Genomic DNA, 7,507 nt, shown 5'->3' on the forward strand with positions numbered 1-7,507 from the left:
CGTCATTAAACATTTTACCTAAAGGCCTCAGCCTCTCCAAAAAGAATGGATTTGGACTTGATATTTTTGCCATGACCTGTGACTCTGTGAGCTGAATTTGGATTGTGCAGTTTGAGTATATGCATTGTATCTAACTTCCCAGGGTGCAACAGTACCATTCAGTCAGCTGTACTTATGGGATAGTTTTCTTTAGATGCTAGCAATTTTTGCTCAATTGTTTTTCAAAATTCTTTGAAGAAAAGCTAGGTGACAAATTTCATAATCTTTATTCAGGTAAAATTTATATTGTTTTTTTTTAAATAGAGAGGCTGTTTGTATATGTGTAAATGGGAGAAAAAAGACAGACTACCAATTAGGCACCTGAACTTTCAAAAATGCATTAAGCTAAAATAGATACAGGTTTGCTTTCTGAATCTTTGGGCTTGTGTTTTGGTGGGGCAGGACTTCTGCCCACCACCCCTCCAGCTCTGCCCCAACCCAACCCACCTCCCTGGGCCAGAGATTCACAGCAGTCTCCCGATGGAATTCCAGCCACCTGAGGGAACCTGTCAGTACCCAGCCAGAAAGTCCTGGCAGTACTGCAGTAGGGCTGCCACTGCAGCACCAGAAGAGTCGACCAGGCATTTAAAGAGGCTGCAAAGCATTTAATAGCCACCTTATAGGCCATAACAGAGACGGAGGCCTACTCAGGAAAGTGTCAGATTAAAGGGAGAGATGACCTTTAAAAGGCTCCGTCCCTCACTGGGGGATTTAGAACCATTAACGTTGCTTGTTGGGGCCCATTGCCAGCTTCGCCATGGTGGTCCCAAGAAACGGCTGTAACTGGGACAGACACCAAGAAAATCTGCCGAAGACCTGAGCTTCACCCCAAACAATGGACAGAGATGTAGCAGCCAGTGGCAATCCCAGCAGTGACAGAGAGAGGGAAATCCAGGTCGGGCAGTCAAGCAGATTTTACCTCATTCTTTGATGCTATCATGCCCCATTTCAAGTGGAATTGTGGAGGAGAATCCAGGTCACAGTATTATTCCTAATTGTGTATGATTTCACTTTTTTTTTAAAGTTGCATTTTGAAGCTAATAGCTTCTAATTATCTCACAGTTGACAAAAGCAAGACATACTCATTTAATTTGTTGTTTTTTAAATAGAAACAAATGAATTGAATTTTGAAAGTCCTAATTATCTCCTATGTTTTGCTGTTTTACAGGTGTGCATCTGTGTGTGTGATAGACACCGAGAGAGAGAGACAGAGAGACAGATACATATCCAGGAACTTCTCACAAAACAACAAATTCAATATTTACAGAGATCCTATAAAAAGTCACAAACCAGTGCTGTAAGATGTGGAATTCTCCCTCCAACCCAATGCTGTCTTGCCCATACCCTTCCCCTCCCCTTACTGCTGTCGTAACCAGAAATCCATCAATGAGCCAAATTTTAAATTTCACCTCCAGTTGTGCCAAATATCAGGTTCACCTTCCACAGTTCTGCAAAACTCCAGGTTCCCCCTCCCCCCATACTGCCAAACTTCAGCACACCCACTCCAGTTCCACCAAACTCCAAGACCATCCCCCCGTGGTACCCAAGCCCAGGACTGCCCTCTTATCTACTCCTATCTCTTATCTCCTCTTCAGCTTCTGTCTCCTTCTTTCTCTTCTCTTTTGTTTCTCTCTGTCCTCTTGTGATTTTTGCTCTGTTTCCTTTTTTCCTATTTTCCTTTCGAGTGGGAGCTGTTGGGTGGTATGGCCTGATTTGACAGGGAAAGAAGCCACTGATGACTGCAGGCTGCATTTTTCAGAGGGGGTTGCAGGGAAAATGTGGCCTGCAGCTCTCTGTGGCTTTTTTGCCATTTTCTTCCCATGACGTTCTTAACCAGTACTTTCGGCCCAACGAGGAAGGAGGCATTGCTGGACTTGGTTCTAGGGAATGAGGTGGGCCAAGTGGAGCAAGTATTAGTGGGGGAGCATTTAGGGAGCAGCAATCAGAAAGCAGCAAGCAGCAGAAATTCTAAGGTTTAGAAAAACTGTGGAAAAGGACACGGACCACTCTAAAGTAAAAATACTCAATTGGAAGAGGGCAAATTTCATTGGGATGAGAACAGATCTGGCCCGGGTAAATTGGAATCAAAAATTGGCAGGCAAAACTGTAATTGAACAGTGGGTGGCCTTTAAGGAGGAGATGGTTCGGGTACGGTCTAGACACATTCCCACGAGGCAGAAAGGTAGGGCAACTAAAGCCAGAGCTCCCTCGATGACAAAAGAGATAGATATATTTCTTAATGCTAAAGGGATCAAGGAGATATGAGGAAAAAGCGGGAACAGGGTACTGAGTTAGACGATCAGCCATGATAATTTTGAATGGCAGAGCAGGCCCTAAGGGCCGAATGGCCTACTCTTTCTCCTATTTTCTATGTTTCTATGGAATGCAAAAGTCTTCTACAGGCATGTAAACAGTAAACGGGTAGTAAGAGGAGGGGTGGGGCCAATTAGAGACCATGAAGGAGATCTACACATGGAGGCAGAGGGCATGGCTGAGGTACTAAATGAGTACTTTTCATCTGTCTTTACCAAGGAAGAAGATGCTGCCACAGTCTCAGAAAAGGAAGATATAGTTGAGATCCTGGATGGGCTAAAAATTGATAAAGAAGAGGTACTAGAAAGGCTAGCTGTACTTAAAGTAGATAAGTCACCTGGTCCAGATGGGATGCATCCTTGCTGAGGGAAGTAAGGGTGGAAATTGCGAATTCCAGACATCTGTAGATACGGGGGGTGGTGCCAGAGGACTGGAGAATTGCAAATGTTACACCCTTATTCAAAAAAGGGTATAAGAAGAAGCCCAGCAAATATAGGCCAGTCAGTTTAACCTCAGAAACTTTTAGAAACGATAATCCGGGACAGAATCAACAGTCACTTGGACGAGGGTGGATTGATTAGGGAAAGCCAGCATGGATTTGTTAACGGTAAATCGTTTTTAACTAACCTGATAGAGTTTTTGATGAGGTAACAGAGAGGGTAGATGAGAGCAATGCAGTTGATGTTGTGTATATGGACTTTCAAAAGGCGTTTGATAAAGTGCAGCATGGTAGGCTTATCATCAAGTTTGTGGCCCCTGGAATAAAGGGGGCAGTAGCAACATGGATACAGAATTGGCTAAGGGACAGGGAGCAGAGAGTAATGGTTAATGGTTGTTTTTCGGATTGGATGGAGGTGTACAGTGGTCTTCCCCAGGGATCAGTGCTGGGACCACTGCTTTTCTTGATATATATTAATGACTTGGACTTGGGTGTACAGGGCATAATTTCCAAATTTGCAGATCACACAAAACTTGGAAGGGTAGTAAACAGTGAGGAGGATAGTGGTAGACTTCAACAGGATATAGACAGGTTGGTGGCATGGGCAGACACGTGGCATAAAAAATTTAACGCAGAAAAATGCGAAGTGTTACATTTCGGTAGGAAGAACGAAGAGAGGCAATATAAACTAGAGGGCACAACTCTAAAAGGGGTACAGGAACAGAGAGATCTGGGGGTATATGTGCACAAATCATTGAAGGTGGCAGGGCAGGTTGAGAAAGCGGTTGAAAAAGCATATGGGATCCTGGGCTTTATAAATAGAGGCATAGAGTACAAAAGTATGGAAGTCATGATGAACCTTTATAAAACACTGGTTCAGCCACAACTGGAGTATTGTGTCCAGTTCTGGGCACCGCACTTCAGGAAAGATGTGAAGGCCTTAGAAAGGGTGCAGAAGAGATTTACTAGAATGAATCCAGGGATGAGGGACTTTAGTTACGTGGATAGGCTGGAGAAGCTGGGGTTGTTCTCCTTGGAACAGAGAAGGTTGAGAAGAGATTTGATAGAGGTATTCTAAATCATGAAGGGTCTAGATAGAGTGGAGAGAAACTGTTCCCATTGGCGGACGGGTCAAGGACCAGAGGACATAGATTTAAGGTGATTGGCAAAAGAACCAAAGGCGACATGAGGAAAAACTTTTTTACACAGCAAGTGGTTAGGATCTGGAATGCACTGCCCAAGATTTTGTGAGAGCCTGAGATCTTCAAGTAAAAACTTTAATGAAGGCATTAAAAACAATTCAATGGATAAAATTAATCATGTTATTGTGAAATACCTAACTTTTTGTTTTATTTAAGCCCTTATTTTGGACATTAGAAATTTCATTTACTAAGAAAAAACTTCGACATTTTTTTCTCCAGAAAACATTATGAGCAATTTGTGGATAAAAACTAACACAGCACCATTTAGATAATTATTACAAGTTAAGTGTTGACACTTAACATTTAAAATCTTAATGAGCACCACCTGGTGGTGATATGATAGATGATAGTTACATCTAAGTGTTGACATTTTAACAACAACTTGCACTCATATAGTGCCTTTATCGTAGTAAAATGTCCCAAGGCGCTTCACAGGAGCCTTATCAAACAATGTTTGACACCAAGCCACATAAGGAGGTATTAGTTCGACAGGAGCAACCCCATAGAAAATTTTCTTTTTAAATATAGTTAGATATGAATGTTATGAAAAATATATTTCTATCTTTATTCTTGTATGTAACTACATTGTACTCATACAGCTACTGTGGGATTAATAGCTTTTCTTGAAGCTACTATTTGCCCTAGGAGTTTCAAGAGGAACTATAGTGTGTGAAACTAAAGCAAGAAAAACTGTGAAAAATTGTACCTTATTTTTTCACAATTATAATTTCCTGTGACAAATAACTTCAAGATGTACTAATAATTTTGTAGTGGTTGTAGCAAAAATGTAATTATTATTTTGGTCTGTTTTTCCCTTCACTTTACCCTGCTGGTAATTATTATATTTTCTACCATGCACTGGTTTGACACTTATGTAACACCATTCTGATAGAGGAAATGCAGGGCTCAAATGTCGCAAAAATCTCATAACCAATTGTTCTTGACCATTCCTTACGTATTGAAAACTATTAAATTGAATGTAGCTTGCCTCCTGAACAATAGCTGTAGGGCTTACTTGGGATCTGTAACATCACAAAATCTCCAAAATGTTTGTGCTTAATATTTCACCCGAATTAATTTTCAGCAAGGTGTTTAGGATATCTAGTCACAATGTGAACAAGTTTAAATGTGGAGATGCCGGTGATGGACTGGGGTTGACAATTGTAAACAATTTTACAACACCAAGTTATAGTCCAGCAATTTTATTTTAAATTCACAAGCTTTCGGAGGCTACCTCCTTCCTCAGGTGAACGATGTGGAAATCATCGTTCACCTGAGGAAGGAGGTAGCCTCCGAAAGCTTGTGAATTTAAAATAAAATTGCTAGACTATAACTTGGTGTTGTAAAATTGTTTACAAGTTTAAATGTGTCACGAGTGATTGACTACCGATGTGAGAATGCACGCTAGCTGCAAGGATTGACCTCTCTTATTAGAGAATGTCCCGATTCAGAATATATAAAATGTCATTCCCATTTGTGTTGCAACAGCCGCTTTGCATTCCTCATTTTTGAAACGAGTTAGGACTGGTTGGATTAAGGATTGATTTCCTAATTTCTAAAAAAAAACTGTGTACACGTTGAACAATACACCCTTAACAACGGTACTGTATATTGGAATCACATACGTTCAACTTGAGGTTGCAAAGCCCTGCCGCCAGGAATTATGCACATCCGACAATTTAATTTTGGAGGTTATCAGTTTCACAAACGTGCACCCAAATTGAATACACGACCCAAACGTTTTGTGAGACTAATGTGCAACTGCAATAGTATTTTTCTTAGTCTTCTTGACGCTTCGCGCCACTAGATCCACGTGCCCAGAAAGCAGGATGCCACGTGGCTGCCCTCGAGCCGGTTCCTAGTGGAATGTGTTGTGTCGCGAGGCGGCCGGGGGTCGCGAGCTCGCTGCATCTTTTTCAAATGCTCGGGCCCGGGAGTCGGTTTGTGCAGAGAACGCTCGGTAGAGATTGAAGGCCGGGCCTACCCTTCGTTTACAGGAGTGAAATTCCTGTAACCTGGTGAGAATGTTAGACTTGCTAATTTCGAATCACAAAGAAAGACGGGGGCGGGCGGGGGGGAATCAAAGCTTCTTTCTGAGTTTGACTGTTTATTGAATTCCTTTCACGGATGAGAATGAGTGATTGGAAATCTGGCTTTTGCTCAGCATCATCCCATGAGATCAGAAATGTTTGTGTTTTGAGGTGCGACATTCAGCAAATCCACGGCTGTGAGATTTTCAGGCGTAAGCTGTACCACCGAGACCTCGACTCATACCAAAAGCATAAGCAAAGTTAGAAGTGCAAATTGAGTCTGTTTTCATGGGGTGTGGGAAACAGCGATTGAAACAAACATGACATCTCAATCTCTCTTTTAAATCTCCTGGAAAATATGGGAGAGTTGATAAGGTGTTATTGTGAGTGCAAACCTGCATCCTGCCATTCTCTTACATAGTGCGTTGATGCACAAATAATGCTGGTTAAATTTGAACTTCAGAAATAAACTGCAAGTCAACAAGCAGTAGAAAATGATGCTGCCACATTAATGTAGAATATAGAGTTTGTTCTTTTTTCTGTCAAATATTTAAAAAAAAGAACCGGAAAAATCTCTGCTTATTGAACTGTAATTGCACGCTCTGTGAAATGTAGTGATTCCTGGGCTGCTCAGGCTGGAAGTGTCATGCAAACACTCACGGTTGAATAGCGGAAAATGTGAGGTTAGCATGATCCTGATTCCTTTTGCCTGATTTACCATCAGGGAGACACTTGCAGAATTATTCCTCAGGGGATTGAATGGCTGAGGCAATTTTACATGGTTGATGGAAGAAGCAGGTTTGTTACACTACTGGTCGTTTCGTTTCCATACTTTTTAATAACCATTTTCTATTTCTTCTGTTTATTGTCAGCCCTTAAGTGGGCATGAGGCTACACTTCTACAATTCTTAATCCCTTCTATATATATATATATATATTAAAGTACTGAAGCATTTTGTGAGTTGGGAAGTCAAAAGTATTTGAAAATCAAGAAAGATTGCCTCTCGTAATTTTCACAGTATTATTGGCTGATTTTCTGGATCTCACTAAATGGAGCCGTTTATTTTATTTAAAAAATAAATTTGTAACAAGAGGAAAGGATTTTGACAGTGAAAAGAGTGATTGGATTATGCAAGGTCATTCTGGAATATATTTATGATTTTCTCCTTGTGCAATGACAGGAAATTCTTATTTGTGGAGGTTGAAGTTCTTTCACATAACAAGGAAGACTATCACCAGTAAATAATTGCTATTATATAAACAATATTTTAAAAATAATGGCGTGAATATAGCTGTGATGATTAAATAAGTGCTGTACAGTGTTTTTTTCAGTAAAGTTTCCTTAAATTTGTACTTCTCATGGGAAAGAGGATAAGAGTTGAACAGTGCAAACTGGATTTGTTCTCACAACTGTGCATAAAATTGGGGGCTTTATTTAGGACAGCATGAACAGAAGAGGTGGATGAGTGGAACTGATGAGAAAG

Source organism: Heptranchias perlo, chromosome 1 (genome assembly GCF_035084215.1).
Source record: "Heptranchias perlo isolate sHepPer1 chromosome 1, sHepPer1.hap1, whole genome shotgun sequence".
NCBI lineage: Eukaryota > Metazoa > Chordata > Chondrichthyes > Hexanchiformes > Hexanchidae > Heptranchias > Heptranchias perlo.